Source organism: Canis lupus, chromosome X, assembly GCF_048164855.1.
Source record: "Canis lupus baileyi chromosome X, mCanLup2.hap1, whole genome shotgun sequence".
Classification (NCBI taxonomy): domain Eukaryota; kingdom Metazoa; phylum Chordata; class Mammalia; order Carnivora; family Canidae; genus Canis; species Canis lupus.
In genome coordinates, this window is record NC_132876.1 from 63,784,119 (window position 1) to 63,809,851 (window position 25,733).

The following is a 25,733-nucleotide window of genomic DNA, read 5'->3' on the forward strand; positions in this document are numbered from 1 at the left end:
TTAAGGATCTTCTCTTTATCTTTGGAATTTGCAAGTTTCACTATTAAATGTCGAGGTGTTCAGCGGTTTTTATGTATTTTAGGGGGAGAATCTCTGGATCTGAATGCCTGTTTCCCTTCCGAAGTTATCGAAGTTCTCAGCTATGATTTGTTGAAATACACTTTCTGGTCCTCTGTCTCTTTTGGTGCTCTCTGGAACCGCAATTAAATGTAGTTTTTTTTTTTTTTTCCTTCTGAGGCTATTTATTTCCCTTAACCTTTCCTCATGATCTTTTAATTATTTTTCTCTTTTTTCCTCAGTTTCCTTCCTGCCATCAGCTTGTCTTCTATGTCACTCACTCGTTCTTCTACCTCATTAACCCTTGTCGTTAGGACCTCTAGTTTGAATTGCATCTCATTTACTTGACTTTTAATTTCTGCCTGATTAGATCTAAATTCTGCTGTCATGAAGTCTCTTGATTCCTTTATGCTTTTGTCTAGAGCCACCAGTAGCTTTATAATTGTGCTTCTGAATTGGCTTTCTGACATTGAATTGTAATCCAAATTTTGTAACTCTTTGGGAGAGAGGAATCTTTCTGATTGTTTCATTTGTGGTGAGTTTTTCCTTCTAGTCATTTAGCTCAGTGCAGAGTGGCCAAAAACAACTTATACTGGAAAATGGGAAAAAGAGAGAAAAAAAAAAAGGTGTGTGGAAGGGGACAAACAGAAAACAAAAAACAAGGGGACGTATCCTCTGATTCTACATACTGTAAATCCCTCGACTTCCTCTGGAACTTTCCAGTGCTGCTTGGTCAGTAACTTGCTTTTTCCCTGTCCTGCCATCTTGTCTTCTCAGGGAGGAGACTGCTGTGCTGTTTCTCAGTTGTTTGCACCTGGGGGAGCTACCCATCCCCCTGTCAGGTGCAGAGCTCAGTGGGAGCTGTTTATCCTGTGAGGCCCCTGCTCAGTCCCAGGTACAAGGCAACACCAGGAGTAGGAACAACAGTGGCGGTGGCCAGCTCTCCAGGTCTGGAGTCAGCTCCTGCAGTAACTACCACAGCTACCAGTCCGCAGGGGTCTGGATGCTCCGGGGCGGGGTGAGCCGATCTGCATATCTCCGGGCGCTCAGGAGCAGTAGCGTCCTTGCTGTCCTTTGTCCTCTCGGCCTCCGCCTGTACCAAGGGGAGCGCTGGATCTTCGGCTGTGTCCCCCAGTGCCCTTGGCTCTGGGGCCTACACCGCTGGAATCGTGCAACTGGGGCTGCGCAGCCCGCTCTGCATGGAGCTGCCACCTAAACCAGTGCCGGAGCCACTTCCGAGACCTTTTAGGGAGCTCGGCCCACTGTGTGTGGCGCGCTCTCCCCCATGGCGCAGTTCCTCTGTTAGTGCCCCTGGGAGCTTGAGGGCATCCCTGCCCCTCCTGGGATCCGGCCTGAGCTCCCTGCCAGCGCCTTACTGTCCAGGGAGTTTGGTAAAGTTTCTGCTTCTCCAGGCCTGGGATTTCCTGTCCTGGGGGCTCTCCCCGGGTGGCCTTAGCCTGACTCCTCGTGGGGGCCCCTCCCCCATGGATGCTTTTTTATTTCTTTATTTTTTTTCCGTCTTCCTACCTTGATAGAAGCATGAACTCTTCTCACTGTAGCATTTCAGCTGTTCTCCTTTTAAATCTCAGACCGAATTCATAGGTTTTCAGGATGATTTTTAAGTTATCTAGGTAAGTTGGTGGGGACAGGTGACTTGGGGACCCTACTCTTCTGCCATCTTGTCCCCAAGTATTTCCATTTGGAAAGCAGAGTAGATAATGGCTTAGAAGCTAAAATAATCACGGTATGTTAGAGGAAGATAGGAACAGAGAATGGCCCAATCTGGATAGGAGGTTCCCCTGGACAAGTACCACCAACATAGCCATACCAGCTGTGTACTGAGCATCTCTAGAGGCTGTCATTCATGTAAATTCTTATGAAAATCCAATCTGAGCTGGAAAGGTTAAGAGCAAAGAAGGTAGATGTAGTATCTTTGAAATTTCCTCTGCCCTTTTACTTATAGAGATGATCGACATTTTTGTCTTACACCTTTTGTTTGGCAAAGTGCTCATTTGAACATAGGTCTTTTTTTGTCTACTTTGTACAAAGAAAAGAGGTTTGAAGATGGTAATATTTAAGAAAATAGTAATGAGAGATTGAATAGGTAAAATGGGTCTACAACATTAATTACATTGATTCCAGTCTTGGTAGTTTGGAATAAACCTTGAAGTGTAATATGGAGTCACAGAAGAACATGATTCAGGATCTTGTTCTTGCTGTCGAAATAAGAGAAGTTTGAACTAAGGATCTATGTATGTGCTGTTCCCTTGGGATTCAGGACCTCACAAAGAAAAAGATACAGCAGCTGGCAAGAAAAGAAGCAAGCAGATAAAATCCCCAGGACCTTAGGGAAGAAATAAATGAGTGCCAGAGAAAGTAGCCACTGAATAAGAACAGGAGCCATGTGCTTGATCAATAATAAGGCATGTGTTTTCCATGACATTGGGTTGGAAGAATAAGATTAGGGTGGAAAATAACTGATGAGCAAAAGGGAAAAGTTAGTAAGTTCTTTTTTTAAAAAGATTTTATTTATTTACTCATGACAGATACACACAGAGAGAAAGGCAGAGACACACAGGCAGAGGGATAAGCAGGCTCCCTGCAGGGATCTCAATGTGGGACTCGATCCTGGGTCTCCAGGATCACAGCCTGGGCCAACGGCAGTGCTAAGCCACTGAGCCACCCTGGCTGCCCGAAAAGTTAGTAACTTCTATACAAGGACATGGCAAAGAAGTCTCTAAAAAAGAGGAAAGTATGGTTTCAAAAAAATAATAAAGCTCTGCTTCCTGACCTCACTAGGTACTGGATATAAGAATCACTCCTAGCAAAGCAATGGTCAGACTGTAAAAAAAATAGTGAAACCCATATGTAATAATACAAATGATTATTTGTGTTATAACCTGTGTTATAACACAGTATATGTTATTGTGGTATTGTGGTATTGTGTGGTATTGTGTCATTGTGGTATTATTTGTGTTATAACCTGTGTTATAACACAGTATGTTATGACATACTGTGTAGCAGATGAGTACATATAGTCATGACTCAGCCTCCAAGACACATGCAAGTCATGCACAGCAGCCAAAAATGCACCACTAGAGAAACTCAGAAGTTCATCAGACAAGACCACCCAGAACAACCTGCCAAGTAGAAGACAGTAATAGATCATGGTCCAGGTTGAAAGTGACATTATGTATGTACAGAGAATGAAGAAAGAACGAAAGTCTACCATAGGCAAGGTCACAAATATTGTAACATAATCAACTTTTAAAATATACTGGGTGTCAAGACAGAGTGCTTAAAAATGCAAGAGGCTGGATACTGTTAGTGAGGATATTTCTCTGATTGCTGAAGATATGATACATTACCAGGATGGCAACCAGCGGCTTCTTGTGGAGGCAATACTGGCAATAGGATTAAAAGTATTAGATTAATTTATTTTTTTATTTATCCTTTTTTAAATTGAAGTTAGATTTGCCAACATATACTATAACACAAAGCGCTCATCTCACCAAGTACCCTTCTCAGTGCCCGTCACCCAGTTACCCATCCCCACCTGCCTCCCCTTCCCCTACCCCTTGTTTGTTTCCCAGAGTTAGGAGTCTCTCATGTTTTGTCACCTTCTGTAATTTTTCCTGCTAATTTTCTCTGCTTTTGATTGTAATCCATTTCACTATTTCTTATGTTTCCTGTATGAGTGAAACCATATGATGATTGTCCATCTTCGATTGACTTGTTTCACTGACCATAATATCCTCTAGGTCGATCCATCAAAGGTAGATATTAGTCTTTTCTAATTGATTAGTAATATTCCATTATATATATACCACAACTTCTTTATCCATTCATCTGTTGAATGACATCCTGGCTCCCTCCACATTTGGCTATTGTGGACATTTCTTGTACAGGCAATGGGGTACAGATGTCCTGGAATTTCACTGCATCTGTATCTCTGGGGTAATACCCAGTAGTGCAATTGCTGGGTCATAGGGTAGCTCTATTTTTAAATCTTTGAGGAACCTTCACACAGTTTTCCAGAGTAGCTGTACCAGTTCACATTCCCAACAAGAGTGAAAGAGAGTTCCCCTTTCTCCACATCCTCTCCAACATTTGTTATTTCCTGTCTTGTTCATTTTCACCATTCTCACTGGTGTGAGGTGGTATCTCATTGTGGTTTTGATTTGTATTTCACTGATGACAAGTGATGCAGAGCATTTTCTTATGTGCTTGTTGGCAATGTGTATGGTTTCTTTGGTGAAATTCCTATTCATGTCTTTTGCCCATTTCATGATTGGATTGTTTGTTTCTTGGGTGTTGAGTTTCATAAGTTCTGTTGAGTTTCATAAGTTCCTTATAGATCTTGATGACTAGCCCTTTATCAGATAGGTCATTTGGAAAGATCTTCTCCCATTCTGAGGCTGTCTTTTAGTTTTTTTGACTGTTTATTTTGCTGTGCAGAAACTTTTTATCTTGATTAAGTCCCTCAAATGAACTTGATTAAGTTCAGTTTTGCTTTTGCTTCCCTTGCGTTCATAGATGTATCTTGGAAGAAATTGCTGTGGCCAAGTTAAAAAAGAGTGTTGCCTGTGCTCTCCTCTAGGATTTTGATGGATGCTTGTCTCACATTTAGATCTTTCATCCATTTTGAGTTTATCTTTGTGTATGGTGAAAAAGAATGGTCTGGTTTCACTATTCTGCACGTGACTGTTCAATTTTTCCATACCATTTATTGAAGAGACTATCCTTTTTCCAGTGGATAGTCTTTCCTACTTTGTCGAGTATTAGTTGATCATAGAGTTGAGGGCCCATTTCTGGGTTCTACATTCTGTTCCATTGATCTATGTGTCTGTTTTTGTGCCAATACCACACTGTCCTGATGATCACACCTTTGTAGTACAGCTTGAAATTCGGTATTGTTATTCTCCTGGCTTTGGTTTTCTTTTTCAATACTCCCATGACTATTCAGGGACTTTTCTGATTCCAAACAATCTTAAGATTATTTGTTCCAACTCTGTGAAGAAACTCCATGGTATTTCATACGGATTGCATTGAATGTGAAAATTGCCCTGGGTAGCATAAACATTTTCACAATATTTATTCTTCCAATCCATAAGCATGGAATGTTTTTCCATCTCTGTCTTCCTCAATTGCTTTCAGAAGTGTTCTGTAGTTTTTTAGGGTGTAGATCCTTTACCTCTTTGGTAAAGTTTATTCCTAGGTATCTTAAGCTTTTGAGTATAATTTTAAATGCAATTAACTACTTAATTTCTCTTTCTTCAGTCTCATTGTTAGTGTATAGAAATGCCAATCATTTCTGGGCATTGATTTTGTATCCTGCCACACTGCCAAATTGTTGTATGAGTTCTAGCAATCTTGGGGTGGAGTCTTGTGGGTTTTTGTTGTACGGTATCATGTCATCTGCAAAGACGGAGAGTTTGACTTCTTCTTTCCTTTTGAATGCATTTTATTTCCTTTTGTTGTCTGATTGCTGAAGCTAGGACTTCTAGTACTATGTTGAATGGCAGTGGTGAGAGTGGACATCCCTGTCGTGTACCTGATCTTAGGGGAAAGGCTTTCAGTTTGTCCGCATTGAGAATGATATTTGCTGTGGGATTTTGGTAGATGGCTTTTAAGTTACCGAAGAATGTTTCCTCTATCCCTACAGTCTGAAGAGTTTTGATCAGTAATGGATGCTGTATTTGGTCAAATGCTTTCTCTGCATCTATTGAGAGGATCATATGGTTTTTGTTTTTTCTCTGGTTGATATGATCTATCATGTTGATTGCTTTATGAGTGTTGAACCAACCTTGCATCCCGGGGATAAATCCCACTTGGTCATGGTGAATAATACTCTTAATGTACTCTTTGATCCTATTGGCTAGTATCTTGTTGAGAAACTTTGCATCCGTTTTCATCAGGGATATTGGTCTAATTCTCCTTTCCGGTGAGGTCTTTGGTTTTGAAATGAAGGTGATGCTGGCCTCATACCAGGAGTTTGGAAGTATTCTGTCCCCTTTTACCCTTTGGAACAGCTTTAGTAGAAAGGTATTGTTTCTTCTTTAAACATTTGATAGAATTTCCCTGAGAAGGCATCAGGCCCTCGACTTTTGAGTCTTGGGAAGTTTTTTGGTGAGTGCTTAAATTTCCTCACTTGTTATTGCCCCGGTTAGGTTTTCTATTCCTTTCTGTTCCATTTTTGATAATTTGTGGTTTTTCAGAAATGCATGCATTTCTTCTAGATTGCCTAATTGGTTGGCGTATACCTGCTCGTAATACGTTTTTAAAATCATTTGTATTTCCTTGGTATTTGTTGTGATCTCTCGTTTTTCATTCATGATTTTTCCATCATCTTTTTCTTTTTAATAAGACTGGCTAATGGTTTACCTATATTATTAATTCTTTCAAAGAACCAACTCCTGGTTTTGTTGATCTGTTCTACAGTTCTTCTGCTCTCTATTTCATTGAGTTCTGCTCATATCTTTATTATCCCTTTCTTCTGCTAGGTGTAGGCTTTACTTGTTGTTCTTTCTACAATTCCTTTAGGTTGGAGATTAGTTTGTGTATTTGAGTTTTTTTTTTTCAATTTTTTGAGGGAGGCTTGTATTGCAATGTATTTCCCTCTTAGGACTGCTTTTGCTGTATCACTAAGATGTTGAACAGTTGCATCTTCATTTTCATTAGTTTCCATGAATCTTTTTAATTCTTCTCTAATTTCCTGGTTGACACCTTCAACTTTTAGTAGCATACTCTGTAACCTCCATGTGTTTGAGTTTCTTCCAAATTTCTTCTTGTGATTGAGTTCTGGTTTCAAAGCATTGTGGTCTGAAAATATGCAGGGGAGAATGCCAGTCGTTTCATATTGGTTGAGACCTGATTTGTGACCCAGTATGTGGTCTTTTCTAGAAAAATTTCCATGTGCACTTGAGAAGAATATGTATTCAGCTGCATTTTGATACAAAGTTCTGTATTTATCTGCGACATCCATCTGGTCCAGTGTATCATTTCAATCCTTTATTTCTTTAGTGATCTTCTGCTTCCATCTATCATTTGCAGAATTTGCTGTGTTGAAGTCTCCCAGTATTAGTGTATTATTATCTAAGTATGTCTTTACTTTGGTTATTAATTGATTGATATACTTGGCAGTTCCCACATTAGGGGCATAAATATTCATGATTGTTAGGTCTTCTGGTTGGATAAACCCTTTAAGTATGATATAGTGTCCCTCTTCATCTCTTACTACAGACTTTGGGATAAAATTTAATTTATCTGATATGAGGATGGCTACCCCTGCTTTATTTTGAGTACCATTTGAATGGTAAATGGTTCTCCAACCTTTTATTTTCAAGTTGGAGGTGTCATTAGCTCCATTTTTTTTGTCTTGTAAATTTTTTACTTTGTAAAATAATAATTTAAAACAAACGTGATGAGATGAGCACTGGGCATTTTTTTAAACAAATTTATTTTTTATTGGTGTCAATTTGCCAACATATAGACTAACACCCAGTGCTCATCCCACCAAGTGACCCCTTCAGTGCCCATCACCCAGTCACCCCCACCCCCACCCACCTCCCCTTCCTCCACCCCTAGTTGATTTCCCAGAGTTAGGAGTCTCTCATGTTCTGTCTCCCTTTCTGATATTTCCCATTCATTTTTTCTTCGTTCCCCTTTATTCCCTTTCACTATATTTTATATTCCCCAAATGAATGAGACCATATAATGTTTGTCCTTCCAGACTGACTTATTTCACTCAGCATAATACCCTCCAGTTCCATCCACGTCGAAGCAAATGGTGTGTATTTGTTGTTTCTAATGGCTGAGTAATACTCCATTGTATACATAAACCAGATCTTCTTTTTTTTAAATAATAAATTTATTTTTTATTGCTGTTCAATTTGCCAAAATACAGAATAACACCCAGTGCTCATCCCATCAAGTGCCCCCCTAAGTGCCTGCCACCCAGTCACACCCACCCCCCACCCTCCTCCCCTTCCACCACCCCTAGTTCGTTTCCCAGAGTTAGGAGTCTCTCATGTTCTGTCTCCCTTTCTGATATTTCCCATTCATTTTTTCTTCGTTCCCCTCTATTCCCTTTCACTATTATTTATATTCCCCAAATGAATGAGACCGATAATGTTTGTCATTCTTCAATTGACTTATTTCACTCAGCATAATACCCTCCAGTTCCATCCATGTCGAAGCAAATAGCGGGTATTTGTCATTTCTAATGGCTAATATTCCACCATATACATAGACCACATCTTCTTTATCCATTCATCTTTCGTTGGACACCGAGGCTCCTTCCACAGTTTGACTATTGTGGACATTGCCGCTATAAACATCGGGGTGCAGGTGTCCTGGGGTTTCACTGTATCCGTATCTTTGGGGTAAATCCCCAACAGTGCAATTGCTGGGTCATAGGGCAGGTCTATTTTTAACTCTTTGAGGAAGCTCCACAGTTTTCCAGAGTGGATGCATCAGTTCACCTTCCCACCAGCAGTGCAGAAGGGTTCCCCTTTCTCCACATCCTCTCCAACATTTGTGGTTTCCTGTCTTCTTAATTTTCCCCATTCTCACTGCTGTGAGGTGGTATCTCATTGTGGTTTGGATTTGTATTTCCGTGATGGCCAGTGATGTGGAGCATTTTCTCATGTGCTTATTGGCCATGTCTGTCTTCCTCTGTGAAATTTATGTTCATGTCTTTTGCCCATTTCATGATTGGATTGTTTGTTTCTTTGGTGTTGAATTTAATAAGTTCTTTATAGATCTTGGATACTAGCCCTTTATCTGATAGTTCTGTTGCATATATTTTCTCCCATTTGGTAGGTTGTCTTTTAGTTTTGTTGACTGTTTCTTTTGATATGCAATAGCTTCTTATCTTTATGAAGTCCAATAGTTCATTTTTGCTTTTGTTTCTCTTGCCTTCATGGATGTATCTTGCAAGTAGTTGCTATGGCCAAGTTCAAAAAGGGTGTTGCCTGTGTTCTCCTCTAGGATTTTGATGGAACCTAGTTTCACATTTATATCTTTCATCCATTTTGAGTTTATCTTTGTGTATTGTGAAAGAGAATGGTCCAGTTTCATTCTTCTGCATGTGGATGTCCAATTTTCCCAGCACCATTTATTAAAGAAACTGTCTTTGTTCCAGTGAATAGTCTTTCCTGCTCTGTCGAACATTAGTTGACCATAAAGTTCAGGGTCCACTTCTGGGTTCTCTATTCTGTTCCATTGATCTATGTGTCTGTTTTTGTGCCAGTACCACACTGTCTTGATGACCACAGCTTTGTAGTACAACCTGAAATCTGGCATTGTGATGCCCCCAGATATGGTTTTCTTTTTTAAAATTCCCCTGGCTATTCGGGGTCTTTTCTGATTCCACACAAATATCAAGATGATTTGTTCCAACTCTCTGAAGAAAGTCCATGGTATTTTGATAGGGATTGTATTAAATGTGTAAATTGCCCTGGGTAACATTGACATTTTCACAATATTATTTCTTCCAATCCATGAGCATGGAATATTTTTCCTTGTCTTTGTGTCTTCTTCAATTTCTTTCAGAAGTGTTTTGTAGTTTCTAGGGTATAGATCCTTTACCTCTTTGGTTAGGTTTATTCCTAGGAATCTTATGCTTTTGGGTGCAATTGTGAAAGGGATTGACTCCTTAATTTCTCTTCCTTTAGTCTCTTTGTTAGTGTGTAGAAATGCCACTCATCTGGGCATTGATTTTGTATCCTGACACACTGCTGAATTGCTGTATGAGTTCTAGCAATCTTTGGGTGGAGTCTTTTGGGTTTTCTATGGACAATGTCATGTCATCTGTGAAGAGGGAGAGTTTGACTTCTCTTTGCCCATTTGAATGCCTTTTATTTCTTTTTGTTGCCTGATTACTGAGGCTAGGACTTCTAGGACTATGTTGAATAGCAGTGATGATAATGGTCATCCCTGTCTTGTTCCAGATCTTAAGGGAAAGGCTCCCAGTGTTTCCCCATTGAGGATGATATTTGCTGTGGGTGTTTCATAGATGGCTTTTAAGATGCTGAAGAATGTTCCCTCTATCCCTACACTCTGAAGAGTTTTGATCAGGAATGGATGCTGTATTTTGTCAAATGCTTTCTCTGCATCTATTGAGAGGATCATATGGTCCTTGCAGAGCTGGTTTAGTGGTCATGAAATCCTTTATTTTTTGTTTGTGTAAGAAACACTTTATTTCTCCTTAGATTCTAAATGACAGTCTTTCTGGGTACCGTATTACTGGTTGCATATCTTGGCCTTGTGGCATGTTGATATATTGTGCCACCGTATTTGGCTTGCCAAATTTATGTAGAGAAATCTGCAGCTTAATCTTATTTGTCTTCCATTGTAAGTTATGGATATCTTGTCCCTTCCTGTTTAAGGATTTTTTTTTCCTTATGTCTGTATTTTGCAAATTTTACTACCTGTCTTGGTGTTGGCCTACTTTTGTTGATTTTTAATGGGAGTCTTCTATGTATGTCTGTATCAGTTCCAAGATAAGGGAAAAGGGAAATTTTCAGCTATTATTCCCTCAAATAAACTTCTGGCCCCCTTTCCCTATCTTCTTCTTCTGGGACTCTATGATATAAATGTTATTATTAGGATTCATGGAATCCCTGAATTCCCTAAGTCTATATTAATAATCCAGTATTTTTCTTTCCTTCATATTTTTAGCTTCATTATTTTCCATAATTTTATCTTCCATTTCACTTATTCATTCTTATGATTCTTCCATCCTTGTGATCATTACATCCAGGTGATTTCCTATCTCAGTTATCACACTTTTCATTTTGACCTGACTAGTTTTAGGTCTTTTATCTCTGTGGTAAGGGATTCCTTGATGTCTTCCACGCTTTTCTTGAGCCCAGCTATTATCCTTATGATTGTTGTTTTAAATTCTGGATCAGTCATATTATTTATATCTGTTTCAATTAGATGACATGACCTTTACTTGCTCTTTCTTTTGGGGTGAATTCCTCTATCTTGGCATTTTGTCTAGGTCTCTGTCTTCTTTGTGTGTTAGGAATGCCTTTATGTTTCTTGCTGCTGAAAGTAATGACTTTATTAAGAAGAGGTCTTATATTGTCCAGGGCCTTGGTGCTTCAGGAAGTTTCTCCGGTGCATACTGTGTGCACTCTGCTTCTGTGATTTGGTAGCTCTTTCCCTCAGATCAGTCCTGAGCAAAGTTTTCCTTGCCTGGAGTGGTGAGTGTTTGGACCTTGGCCAGAGTGTGGTGAGTTTTCACTAGTTGTGCTCTTGTCTGTTTGTTAAATGAGACTTGATCGTATTTCCACTAGAACTGAAGCCTGCAGCACTCTATAGTCAGGAAGTATGATGCATACAGGAGATTTGTGCTGGTCTTCTGAATGAGGAGCCTGTTGCTCTTGTTCTGAAGTACATTTGCCCTAGCAAAGAAGCACCCACCTAGTGTAGGGGTAGAGCTTAGAGTGAGCTTTTTAGGATGCTGCTCGCTGAAGTCAGCCATGTTGGTGTGGGGGATAAAAGTGGTATCAGCCTGTTCTTTCATCCCCAGAAAGGGGTGTTTGCATGACTGCTGTCTGGGAAGCCATCACAGAAGAACAAATACTCTCTCCTCATGTGTACCAAGTGTCTCTCAGATCCCTGCCTTTACCCAGTCTGTGTCTAGGCTGTCTACCTGTCCAACAGTGCAGTGCTCCTAGTTTTATCTCAGGCACACTGGCTGAGTTTCATAACTCCAAGCTTTAGGAACTCTGCAGGATGCTGATCTATTTTGGCCCTCTGGAGGATGGGCTGGTGCTGGTATGTCCCTGAAGGGTAGTCACATGAATGCGCAAGAGCTTGGAGTTTAGAGTACAGTGCAGCAAAAAGCCTGAGCCCGGATTATCTGCCCTCAGCAGGTGTCTTTGCTCCTATGCTTAAGGGGCAAGGGAGTGCCATGGTGCCCACTCTCTCTTTTGTTTCCTGAGAGGCAATGTCACCTCTCCCAAATGCACTCTAAGAAAGGGTAACTGTTTCTCTCAGTGCATCCCAGGGTATCCTCTGATTACTCCATTCACTCCCAGGCCTCTCACCTCCTTCTACAAAAGAATACAAAGCACCCACTGGGCTCAACACCTGCCATGGTGCAGACTTCTAAAACTCTAGTTTTTGAGCTCCACTGTTTATGAAAACTCACAATAATTAGCCCCTCTCATTTTCCCAGTGAATGGCTTTGGGAATGTATTTTCCTTGTGCAATCCTCCATGCTCTTCTCTCTCTCTCTCTCTCTCTCTCTTTCTCTCTCTCTCTCTCTCTTTTTCTCTTTCTCTCTCTCCTCTTTCTCTGATCAGGTCTTCCTCCCCTCCCCAGCACCCATGATCTTTTTCTTCTCCAGATCATGTCTCTGCACCTCCTACCGTCCACAAGGTGGCTTCTTTTCTACCTCTAATTGTGTAATTTGTTCCATCAGTCCTCAGATTGATTTCTTGGGTGTTCAGAATGATTTGATTTATATCTATCTGTGTTCAAGGTACAACACAAGCATAAGGTCCTCCTACTATTCTGCCATCTTAACTCCCCCCTGCCTACAATGTATGTTAACTGACTGGAATTAAAATACAAACTTAAAAAATAACATAAAAATGAAAGTAAAGATAGAATTACCATATAATGCCGTAATCTTTTGGGTATTTACCAAAAGAAAATTAAAACACTAATTTAAAAACATATATTCACCCCTATGTTATTGCAGCATTATATACAATAGCCAAAATATGGAAGTCACTCATGTGTATAACAATAGATTAATGATAAAGAAGATGTGATGTGTGTGTGTGTATAATGAATATTATTCAGCCATAAAAATGAATGTAATCTTGCCATTTGTAAGAACCTAGTTGGATGTAGAGGGTATAACTTTAAGTGGAATGTCTGTCAGAAAGTCAAATACCATACAATATCACTCATGTGGAATTTAAAAAAACAAAACAAACTACGGAAGAGAGAAACAGAAGGAGACTGTAAATGCAGAGAACAACCTGGTCATTTCCTGGGTGGAAGTGAGTGGGAATATGTGTGGAATAGATAAAGGGAATGCAGAGTGTACTTATCTTGATGAACACTGAGTGATGTATGGAATTGTTCAATCATTGTATTGTATACCCAAAACTAATATAACATTGTATTTCAATTATATTAAATTGAAATGGCAAATCCTATGCATGCTAATGTTTGAATAGCAGTGGTTTTGATATGCATTTCAAGTAAGAAATAATTTTAGTATAAAATAAAGAATGATAAATTAATAAATAATAATAGTTTTAGTATAAATATGTACCTTATATATGCTAAAGGAATCTTTATTATTTATCTTAAATTCAAATTTAATTGGAAATCTTATATTTTATCTGGCAACCCTAAATTGTTTCTCTCAATACATATCCTTTTACAAAAGATCACAATATGGCAGCCTGTATTCCTTAGTTCCCTTTTCTTCATCCCCAGACTCAGCTACCACTTAAGACAGTAGTAAGAAGCTCCATTGTCACATCCTCTGCATTTTATATAATAGAAGTAAATTACCTAATTTATCCATCACTGCCCATGAACAATACTTAACAAAAATTCAAAGGATTCTCAGATTTGTTTCACATTGTTTTTACTCTGATATTAGTTTCCTTTAAATCTGAGAGCTTTTTCACTAATGCCTCCTTTGGGAAACTTAAATTTCTGAAATGCAACCTCTTTCCTGGTAAGCAATGCCAATTGGGCCATTAATAAGGATTTCATTTTCAATTAAAGGTGCAGTGCCAAGTCTAACTTTCTGAAGGCACTTAAACATTATGCAATTTGTTCAGAAGCTATTATCTTTGGAAGTGAAACAGGAAGAAAATAATTCTCATTTGCATTTAGGTCTTCTAAAGTATCCTTGCCTAACTTTGGAAAGTTCTAGAATAACCTGTCACTTAAAGGGTGAAAAAAACTCTATTTCATAAATTTGAATTTGTGATTTTTTAAGATTTTGAATAGGTAAGAATTATTAAAAGAATGAGAAACATCAGGAGTGAGTTTCCTCCACTTTTTTTTCCTTTAGTAATCTGGGGTCCTCAGACTTAATCGCATTTTTTCCTATTGAAAAATACTCTCACAATATTCTAACTTGATTCACTTATTATGAATAAGTGTAAGTCACCGTTACCTAGGATGGTTGGAGTCTGCACTCTAAGCCTGATCCTTCATTGCGGCATCAAAGGCTGTGGTTGTTATTAAAGCACATGCCATCAATGAACATGCAGAAAGGAGATACTATTGGGGTGATGGTGTTGGAGGGTTTCCCTAAGCTTCTAAAATCATACTGGACTGGTGCTATCCAGGCTACCAAAAATACGTTGGCTCTAGGACCATTCTTATTCTTTTTTTACTCCTCCATACATCTTTTTAGTAAGATTTTATTTACTTATCCATGAGAGTCACAGAAAGAGAAGCAGAGACATAGGCAGAACCCTGGGATCAGGACCTGAGCCAAAGGCAAACACTCAACCACAGGGCCACCCAGGCACCCCTCCTCCATACAACTTTATTTTTCCTCAAATTGTATTTTGAAAACGTTTCATCAAAATGCTGCAAGAATAGCATAACAAACATGTGTGTATACATTTGATTCTTATAATTTGAAGATTCTGTATGGGTAAATCTGCCTATTATTTCTTATTCAAGTAAATTAACACAGTATTATATTAGTTTCAAGTGTACAATTTAAAGATTCAACAATTCTATACATTTCTCAGTGCTCATAAAGATGAATGTTCTCTTAATCCTCTTTATTTCACCCATCCCCCCATTCACTCCCCTTTTGGCAACCACCAGTTTGTTCTCTGTATTTAAGAGTCTGGTTGTTTTATTGTAGCTTTCCATCTCTTTTCCTTTGTTTCCTAAATTCCATAGAAATTCTCTGGCTGACTTATTCCATCTAGCATTATACCCTCTACATCTTTCCAGGTTGCTTCAACTGGCAAGATTTCAGTCATTTTATGACTAAGTAATATAAAGATATATAAAATATCTTTTTTATCCATTCATCTACTGATGGATACTTGGATTGCTTCCATAACTTGGCTATTGTTAATAATGCTGCAATAACCATAGGGATGCATGTATCTTTTCAAATTAGTGTTTTCATTTCTTTGTATAAATACCTAGCAGCAGAATTTCTGGATCATATTTTTCTTCTATTTTTAATGTTTTGATGAAGCTCCATATTGTTTTCCACAGTGGCTGCACCAGCTTACTTTCCTGCCAAAAGTGCATGAGGGTTGCTTTTTCTCCACATCTTAGCCAACATTGTTTTATTTCTTCTCTTTTTGATTCTAGTAATTTGACAGGTGGAGGTGATATCTCATTGTTGTTTTGATGTGCATTTCCTTGATGATTAGTGATGTTGAGCATTTCTTATGTGTCTATCAGCCATCTCTATGTTTTCTTTATAAAAATGTCTATTCAGTTTCCCTGCAAATTTTTTCTTTTTCAAGTTTTTATTTAAATTCAAGGTAGTTAGGACACCTGGGTACCTCAGTCAGTTAAGCATCTGACTCTACTCAGGTCATTATCTCAGGATCCTGGAATCAAGCCCCGCTTTCAGAGGGTCCCCTCTCAGTGGGGAATCTATTTGTCCCTCTCCTTCTTCCCTTTCCCCCTCTTGAACTCTCTCTTTCTCTCTCTATCAAATAAATAAAATATTTTTAAAAATAAACTCCTGTTAACATACAGTGTAATAATAGTTTCAAGTGTAGAATTTAGTGATTCATCACTTACATACAACACCAGTGCTCATCACAATGACTGTCCTTAATATCCATCGCACACTCAAGTCATTTCCTTGCCCATCTCCCCTCCAGTTACCCCCACTTTGTTCTCTACAGTTAAGAGTTTGTTTTTTGGTTTGCTCATCTCTCTTTCTTTATTCCCCTATGTCCATCTGTTTTGTTTCTTAAATTCCACATATGAGTGAAATCACATGATGTTTGTCTTTCTCTAACTAATTTACTTCACATAGAATAATAGTTTCTAGCTCTACCCACATCAGTGCAAATGGCAAAATTTCATTCTTTTTTATGGCTGAGTGGTGCATGTGAATATATACTGAATATATAATATTCACAGCTGGGATAATATGTATATATTCTCACAACTTCTTTATCCATCCATCAGTCGATGGACGTTTGGCCTCTTCCCATAATTTGGCTATTGTTGATAGTGCTGCTATAAACATCAGGGTGCATGTGTTCCTTTAAATCAGTATTTTTCCATCTTTTGGGTAAAAACCAAGTAGTACAATTGCTGGCTCATAGGATAATTCTATTTTTCACTTTTTAAAGAACTTCCATACTGTTTTCCAGAGTACTGCACTAGTTCGCATTCCTACCAACACTGTAAGAGGATTCTCCTCTCTCCGCATCCTTGCCAACATCTATCGTTTCCTGTGCTGTAATTTTAGCCATTCTAACAGGTGTGAGGTAATATATCATTGTAGTTTTGATTTGTATTTCCCTGATTTTGCCTATTTTAGTAGCATTATATGTTTTTCAGGTGTTCAGTTGTATAAGTTCTTTCTATATTTGAATATTAGCCTCATTGGGTTTATTATTTGCAGCTATCTTCTCCCATTCATTAGGTTATCTTTTTGTTTTGTTGATTGTTTCCTTCACTGTGCAGAAGCTTTTTATTTTGGCAAAATCCCAATAGTTTAATTTTGCTCTTGTTGAACTCGCTTGAGGAGACATAGGTAGAAAAATGTATGGTCAATGTCAAAAAAATTACTAAAGTTTTTTCTAGGGATTGTATGGTTTCAAATCTTAGATTTAGATCTTTAATCTATATTGAGTTTATTTATGTGTATAGTTTTAAAAGGTAGTCCAGATTCATTTTTTTGCATCTAAACTGTCCAGTTTTCCCAACACTACTTATTGAATAGAATAGATTTTTTCCCATTGTATATTCTTGCTTCCTTTGTCATAGATCAACTGATCATACAAGCATGGGTTTCTTTATGAGTTTTCTATTCTCTTCAATTCATGTATATTTCTATTTTAGTGCCAGTATCATATTATTTTGATTAGTACAGCTTTGTATTTTATATTGAAATCTGGGATTGTAATACCTCCAGCTTTATTCTCTTTCAAGACTGCTTTGGCTATGCAGCTCCTCTTGTGGGTCCATATAAATTTTAGGATTATTTGTTCTACTTCTGGGAAAAGTATTAGTATCTTGATAGGGATTTTGCCTCCTTTCCTATAACCTTCAAATCAATAATTAGTGGAGATTTTATGGTCTTTGCTCACATGCACAGAGCTTACAAAAACTTTGAGTCGAGTTCGATCGGTAGCGGGAGCGGAGAACGGACCCCAGAGAGCCCTGAGCAGCCCCACCACCGCCGCCGGCCTAGTTACCATCACACCCTGGGAGGAGCCACAGCTGCCGCAGCCGGCCCCAGTCACCATCACCGCAACCATGAGCAGCGAGGCCGAGACCCAGCCCGGCACCACCGGCAGCGGCGCAGGGAGCGGCGGCCCGGGCAGCCTCACATCGGCGGCGCCTGCCGGCGGAGACAAGAAGGTCATCGCAACGAAGGTTTTGGGAACAGTAAAATGGTTCAATGTAAGAAACGGATATGGTTTCATCAACAGGAATGACACCAAGGAAGATGTATTTGTACACCAGACTGCCATAAAGAAGAATCACCCCAGGAAGTACCTTCGCAGTGTAGGAGATGGAGAGACTGTGGAGTTTGATGTTGTTGAAGGAGAAAAGGGTGCGGAGGCAGCAAATGTTACAGGCCCTGGTGGAGTTCCAGTGCAAGGCAGTAAATATGCAGCAGACCGTAACCATTATAGACGCTATCCACGTCGCAGGGGTCCTCCACGCAATTACCAGCAGAATTACCAGAATAGTGAGAGTGGGGAGAAGAACGAGGGATCGGAAAGTGCTCCCGAAGGCCAGGCCCAACAGCGCCGGCCCTACCGCAGGCGACGGTTCCCACCTTACTACATGCGGAGACCCTACGGGCATCGGCCACAGTATTCCAACCCTCCTGTGCAGGGAGAAGTGATGGAAGGTACTGACAACCAGGGTTCAGGAGAACAAGGTAGACCAGTGAGACAGAATATGTATCGAGGTTATAGACCACGATTCCGTAGGGGTCCTCCTCGCCAAAGACAGCCTAGAGAGGATGGAAATGAGGAAGATAAGGAAAATCAAGGAGATGAGACCCAAGGTCAGCAGCCACCTCAACGTCGGTACCGCCGCAACTTCAATTACCGACGCAGACGCCCAGAAAACCCTAAACCACAAGATGGCAAAGAGACAAAAGCAGCCGATCCACCAGCTGAGAATTCGTCCGCTCCCGGGGCTGAGCAGGGCGGGGCTGAGTAAATGCCAGCTTACCATCTCTACCATCATCCGGTTTAGTCATCCAACATGAAGAAATGAAGATGAAATTCCAGCAATAAGAAATGAACAAAAGATTGGAGCTGAAGACCTTAAGTGCTTGCTTTTTGCCCATTGACCAGATAAATAGAACTATCTGCATTATCTATGCAGCATGGGGTTTTTATTATTTTTACCTAAAGACGTCTCTTTTTGGTAATGATAAATGTGTTTTTTTTTTTTTTTTTTAAAGCCTGGTTTTTCTCAATACACCTTTAAAGGTTTTTAAATTGTTTCATATCTGGTCAAGTTGAGATTTTTAAGAACCTCATTTTTAATTTGTAATAAAAGTTTACAACTTGATTTTTTCAAAAAAGTCAACAAACGGCAAGCACCCGTTAATAAAGGTCTTAAATAATTGTAAAAAAAAAAAAAAAAAAAAAAAAACCTTTGAGTCACCTGATGTGCACGTTTCTACCTGAGGTTTCAGGCTTCATAGAGATCACCGGAAATTAGAGACAATATAGAGCAGTCCAGTGTGGTGCAAGAAATGCTGGCTCTTGGGCCAGCTGACTGGGTTTGAATCACAATTTGGGCACCTGAGGATGGCATTAACACTCTAACCTTTTTTAAAAATAAAGATTATAGGATCTTCCAGGGAGTGCTGTTTTTGAGATTTAAGTTTATCATCTATGTGAGGTATGCATATATTTCCTGTAGGAGCAATGGATCAATCAATATTCATTAGTTCAGTGCTTATGGCAACCTATAGATCATAAGAAATGACTACCATGAGTAACCAGAATTATTATTTTGTTTTCTGCAACATTTCAGAGTGTTGCAGACATGATACATCATTTCTAGATACCTCAGTCTTAGTTACACTTTGATGATAAATGGGATTAAATTCATTGGACATCTAGGTCTTTTCCAAACACGAAAAAGTGCTGAAATGTTGATTTGAATCTGTTGGTGAACACGCTTTGTACTTAACTGTTTCATAAATTTGCCGTCTAAAGAGTTCTAGTGTGATAGTTCAAAATCGGTTACTCCTTAGTTTTCACTGGAGACTAAGGTTCCTAACAGTGAAAAACTCTGCTAAAATAAGACTGATGGCAGTAAAGAAATCAACTCTGTATATAGAAAGTAGATGTGTAAGAAAAATATAAGAAATGGGAATATATTTTTGTTCAAGGTAAAAGAAAGCAATTTTGTCCTAAATGAGACTGACTGGAAAGAAATGGCTTAGAACAAATTCTGAATGCAAAGGAAGGTGTAGAAGGGTTGTGAAGGGAAATCCTTGGAAAGGAATTTTAGATGTGGTCAGGACAGACTAAGATCGAAGTAAATGGATTTTAAAGTACAAGGGTATAAGACTAAAAGTCTAATTTCTGTTCAAAAGTTTCCTTGATTTGTTGGTCTGCTCTTGATGAGAGCAGCAGTTTTGTCTGAGATGGAATCAGAAATGCGGGGGCAGCCATAACCACAGAAATGGAGACCAGCTGGGCAGAGTCATTGACAGTTGGAACATCAGCTCAATGGGCAGAACTGATCGCACTAGCCAAAGCGCTGACCATAGGAGAAGGTAAACGAATAAACATTTACACCGACAGCAGGTACGCCTTCACCACTGCTCATATCCACAGAGCCCTTTTAATAGAGAGAGAGGGCTTCTGACAGCAGAAGGAAAGACTATTAAAAACAAAATGGAGATTCTTGAACTCCTGAGGGCCCTCTGGCTGCCCAAGGCCCTAGCCATCATCCACTGACACCCCAACTATACTGACACTGATTTACACTGAATCAAAAGCTTGCCTATGACCCAATGCTTGCGTGGCTGGTGGAGGGCTGTAGACTCCAGTATCATCCTGCCAGAGGAACTAGGACGACGGGTCCTATCCAAAATGCATTGGAGTTCTCATATGGGAACAAAGAAGATGGAAGACCTCATACGACTTGCAAAGATCACTATTAAAGACTCTCGAGCAAAGATTGAGCAGATTGTGGCAAGCTGCCACGCATGCCAATTAACTAATGCCACTGCCCATGAATCTAACCTGGGTACCCGGCTCCAGGGGGTACCACCCAGGAGCCTACTGGAAAATGGACTTCACTGAGGTAAAACCTGGAAAATACGGATACAGGTATTTACTAGTGTTTGTAGATACTTTCTCAGGATGGACAGAGGCATTTCCCATCAAACATAAAACAGCACAGACCGTGACCAAGAAACTGCTGGAAGACATCTTACCATGTGGAGGCCGAGAGAATTAGGGCCATTCAAGTTTAACATTGGCACAAGTACAGCCATTGTAGCTTCAGTAGCCATCTCAGGCCACTGTTCCCAGGCCACTGTGACCAGGTACCAAACTCTACCTTACTCTGGCTAGAGAAAAAAAAAACACAAAGCACGTCCTTATCAGAATAAGGAAGCAAGAGCTTGTGAGACCTCTTTACTGGAGATTCTCACACCCCCACCCTTACTTAAAAACCCCACCTTACCCCTAGACCAGCCCATAAAAACCCAGCTGTAACCCATCTCGGGGTCCAAGTCCCTGCTCCACTGTGTTGGGTATACTTGGACCCAAGTTCAAGCTTTCTAATAAACCCCCATGTGCTTGCATCGGTATCAGCTCCTCGGTGGTTTCTCGGATTTGCAATCTTGGGCACAACAACTGAGGTATGGTTTTCCTATTAAGATTGGGTCACACAACGGACCAGGATTCATCTCTAAGGTAACACAGGGAATGGTACTAGTACTTGGGGCAGATTGGAAATTACATTGTACATATAGGCCCCAAAGCTCAGGACAGGTAGAGAGGATGAACAAGGCATTAAAGGAGACCTTAACTAAATTAGCCCTGGAGACTGGCGGGGACTGGGTGACTCTCCTCCCCTTTGCCCTATATAGGGTACAAAACCCCCCATATAAGATGGGACTTACCCCCTACAAGATCATGTTCAGTCTTCCTCCACCTATTATCCCCAATTTAAAACATGAGGTGCTGCTAAATTTGATGATCACCAACTCCTTTTCTTCTTTTGAATGTTACAACAAACCCATGAACAGGTATGGCCTAAGCTGAGGGCCCTCTAAGAGACCAGACCACCCCCGGAACCCCATCGATGTCGGCTGGGTGACTGGATGTGCGTCCGGAGATACCAACACCGGACACTTCAACCACACTGGAAAGGACCCTACATCGTGATCCTGACCACTCCCACTGCTCTCAAGGTTGACGGGATTACTCCCTGGATCCACTACACCCAAGTCTGGCCAGCTGACCCACACGCCGTTCTCAAGGACTTTGTTCCAGAATAGAAAATCCAACCAGACAAAGACAATCCCCTAAAGCTAAGACTGCATCCTTCCCAATTACCTCACTAATATTATTTGCATTGTATCGCCTCACGGCTGAAACTAACCCCCACCAGCTACTTAAACTAACTTGGCAAATCTTTACCCCAAGTTCTATAGAGATAATAACCCAGCTGTCAAGGATACACCCTAGGGGGACCTGGTGGCCTAATCTGACCTTTGACTTATGCGACTCCAAACTCGTTGGGGCCTGCCAAGGCCCCTCAGCTCTCCTTGGCCGGGTACTCGGATGTGTAAGTAAATGAAGTTTAAGCTCCCTCAGTGCTACCTGCTTTTAAGCGTGCCCGGTCCCCTGTCTGTCTGACCATAATAAGGTCTCCAAATGTGATGGCTGGACGGATTACTTCTGTAAAACATGGGGTTGTGAACAAACTGGGACATGTCATTGGCTGTCACAGAATCCAGCTGGCCTTATAAAAATCCAACAAGACGCCACGGGCTCCGCATGCTCGGACACTAAGGGAATGAACTCCCATCTTCTCTGTAACCCAGTCACCATTTCCTTCACAGAGGCTGGGAAACAAAATACAAATTGGGGGATATGACTTCTGTGGTGGCTCTGACTTTACCAAAGCGGGTATGATAATGGAGTCTTATTCATGATTAGACAACTCGAGAAACCACAGGGTCAAACCCAAGGAATAGGCCACAACCCTGTGCTAGTGCCTCCCCAATCTTGGGCAATATCTACAGCACCCCCTTTAAAATCCTCCCACAACCCCTCCAGTTGGGACACCCCAGTCCTGACTCGCCTTCCCCTTGACCTTCTCAACACCCTCTTTGGGCCCTGATGTCCCAGGCTTACAAATTCCTCAACACAACTTAACCCAGTCTTACCCGATCCTGCTGGCTGTGCTATGACATCCAGCCCCCCCCCTTCTATGAAGGAATTTCAATAATGGGTCAATATAAAACAACCACGGACCCTAATACTTGCAGATGGAACCAAAAGCCTGGTAATAAAAGCCTCACCTTGCAATCCATGTCAGGCCAGGGGTTCTGCATAGGCACTCCTCCATGCCACTACCAGATTCTATGCAACGATACATGGCCTATAAACAGTACAGTATCATCTACAGCCCCAAGACAGTTGGTGGGCCTGTTCCGAGGGATTAACTCCCTGCGCTCATGGACAGGTTATAAACAGAAGTGGGGGATTCTGTATGCTGGTTCAACTACTCCCTAGAATCATCTACCATTCAGATGAGCAGGTACTTCAATGGATGGACCTGGGTACCCACAGGCGAAATAAACGGGAACCTATCTCTGCTGTCACCATTGACACTATATTAGGAATTGGTTTAGCTGGCACAGGAACAGGTATTGCCTCACTAGCCACCTAGGCTTCCCACTACAATAGCCTTAGGGCTGCCAATGATATAGACCTAGAGCACATATAGACCTCCATTTCCCACCTCCAAGAATCCCTAACATCTTAATCTGAAATGGTGCTCCAAAACAGAAGGGGGTTAGACCTAATTTTTCTACAACAAGGGGGAGTCTGTGCTGCCCTAAACGAAGAATGGTGTTTCTACACTGATCGCTCAGGGATAGTCTGAGAATCTATGGCAAAGTTCAGGGAAGGTTTGGCTACACATAAATGGGAACGAGAACAGCAACAAGGGTGGTTCGAATCCTGGTTCAATCATTCCCCCTGGCTCACTACCTTGCTGTCTGCCCTAGCAGGGCCCCTCATTATCCTCCTTCTCCTCCTTACCCTCAGGCGCTACATTATCAATAAATTAGTTACTTTTGTCAAAGACAGAGTCAATACACTTCAGATCATGGTACTCAGACAGCAATACCAACCACTGGACCTTGTTACTGAGACCAGCCTGGACCCATGATTGGGTCTTTCCTTAGGTTCTTCTGAGAGGGGAAATGTGGAGGTCGAGAAAATTAAGGCCATTCCACCTCAAGTTTAGTGTTAGCACAAGTACAGCCATCTTAGCTTCAGCAGCCATCTCAGGCCCCTGTGAATAAGAGCTGAAGTTTACTGTAAACTCTGCAGAACGCCCTTGAAAGAGCCAGAAAGTCCCGTATTGGAATGAAAACAGAACTTAAGAAACTCCCCCACCATTTCCCCCATATCGAAATGAAGAAATTCCTCCACCCCTTCTGAAAATTCCCTAGACCACCCCATTAAAAACCCAGCTATAACCCATTTCAGGGTCCAAGTCCCTGCACCGCTGTGTCAGGTATACTTGGACCCAAGCTCGAGCTTGTTAATAAAACCTCATGCACTTGCATCCGTGTCAGCTCCTTGGTGGTTTCTCAGATTCGCAATCTTGGGCACAACACAAGCGCCGTTCCCTCCGGGAAGATTGGTAGGTAAAGTTTCTGCTTCTCCAGGCATGGGCTTTCTGGTCCTGCGGGCACTCACTGCGCGACCTTAGCCTGGCTCCTCTCGGGGGCCCCTACCCCTTGGATGCTTTTTTATTTATTTTTTTCCATCTTCCTACCTTGGTAAAAGTGCAAACTCTTCTCACTGTAGCATTTCAGATGTTCTCTCTTTAAATCGCAGGCTGAATTTGTAGGTTTTCAGGATAATTTGAAAGTTATCTAGGTAAGTTGGTGGGGACAGGTGACTTGGGGACCCTACTCTTCCACCATCTTGCCTATTCCCCCTAATACAGTAGTTTAATACTTCCATACATCATCCTGTGCTCATCTCAACAAGTGCACTCCTTAATCATGGAAACCTATTTAACACATCCCCCACTCACCTCTCCACTGTTAACAATTTCTTCTCTATAGTGAAGAGTCTGTTTCTTGGTTTGCCACTCTTTCTCCCCCCTCCCAACAAATGCTCATTTGTTTTGTTTCATAAATTCCACATGAGTTAAAGCATATGGTATTTCTCCTTCACTAACTGACTTATTTTACTTGGCATAAATACCTTGTAGTTCCATCCATATCATTGCAAATGACAAGATTTCTTTTTTATTATTTTTTTTATTGGTGTTCAATTTGCCAACATATAGAATAACACCCAGTGCTCATCCTGTCAAGTGCCCCACTCAGTGCCCATCACCCAGTCACCCCACCCCCCGCCCACCTCCATTTCTACCACCCCGTGTTCGTTTCCCAGACTTAGGAGTCTCTCATGTTCTGTCTCCCTTTCTGATATTTCCCACTCACTTTTTCTCCTTTCCCCTTTATTCCTTTCACTATCTTTTATATTCCCCAAATGAATGAGACCATATAATGTTTGTCCTTCTCCGATTGACTTATTTCACTCAGCATAATACCCTCCAGTTCCATCCACGTCGAAGCGAATGGTGGGTATTTGTCATATCTAATGGCTGAGTAGTACTCCATTGTATACATATACCACATTTTCTTTATCCACTTATCTTTTGATGGACACTGAGGCTCCTTCCACACTTTGGCTATTGTGGACATTGCTACTATAAATATTGGGGTGAAGGTGTCCCGGCGTTTCACTGCATCTGTATCTTTGGGGTAAATCCTCAGCCGTGCAACTGCTGGGTCATAGGGCAGCTCTATTTTTAACTCTTTGAGGAACCTCCGCACAGTTTTCCAGAGTGGCGGTACCAGTTCACATTTCCAACAGTGAAAGAGGGTTTCCCTTTCTTTACATCCTCTCCAACATTTGTTGTTTTCTGTCTTGTTAATTTTCACCATTCTCACTGATGTGAGGTGGTATCTCATTGTGGTTTTGATTTGTATTTCCCTGACGGCAAGTGATGCGCAGCATTTTCTCATGTGCTTGTTGGCCATGTCTATGTCTTCCTCTGTGAGATTTCTGTTCATGTCTTTTGCCCATTTCATGATTGGATTGTTTGTTTCTTTGCTGTTGAGTTTAAGAAGTTCTTTATAGATCTTGGAAACTAGCCCTTTATCTGATATGTCATTTGCAAATATCTTCTCCCATTCTGTAGGT

The 25,733-nt window shown here is 40.8% G+C and overlaps 1 pseudogene; it reads left to right on the forward strand.

Moving 5' to 3' along the window:
* The first annotated feature begins 1,060 nt into the window (after positions 1 to 1,060).
* Positions 1,061 to 18,684, forward strand: LOC140628486 (Y-box-binding protein 1 pseudogene; annotated as a pseudogene).
* The last annotated feature ends 7,049 nt before the right edge of the window (positions 18,685 to 25,733 follow it).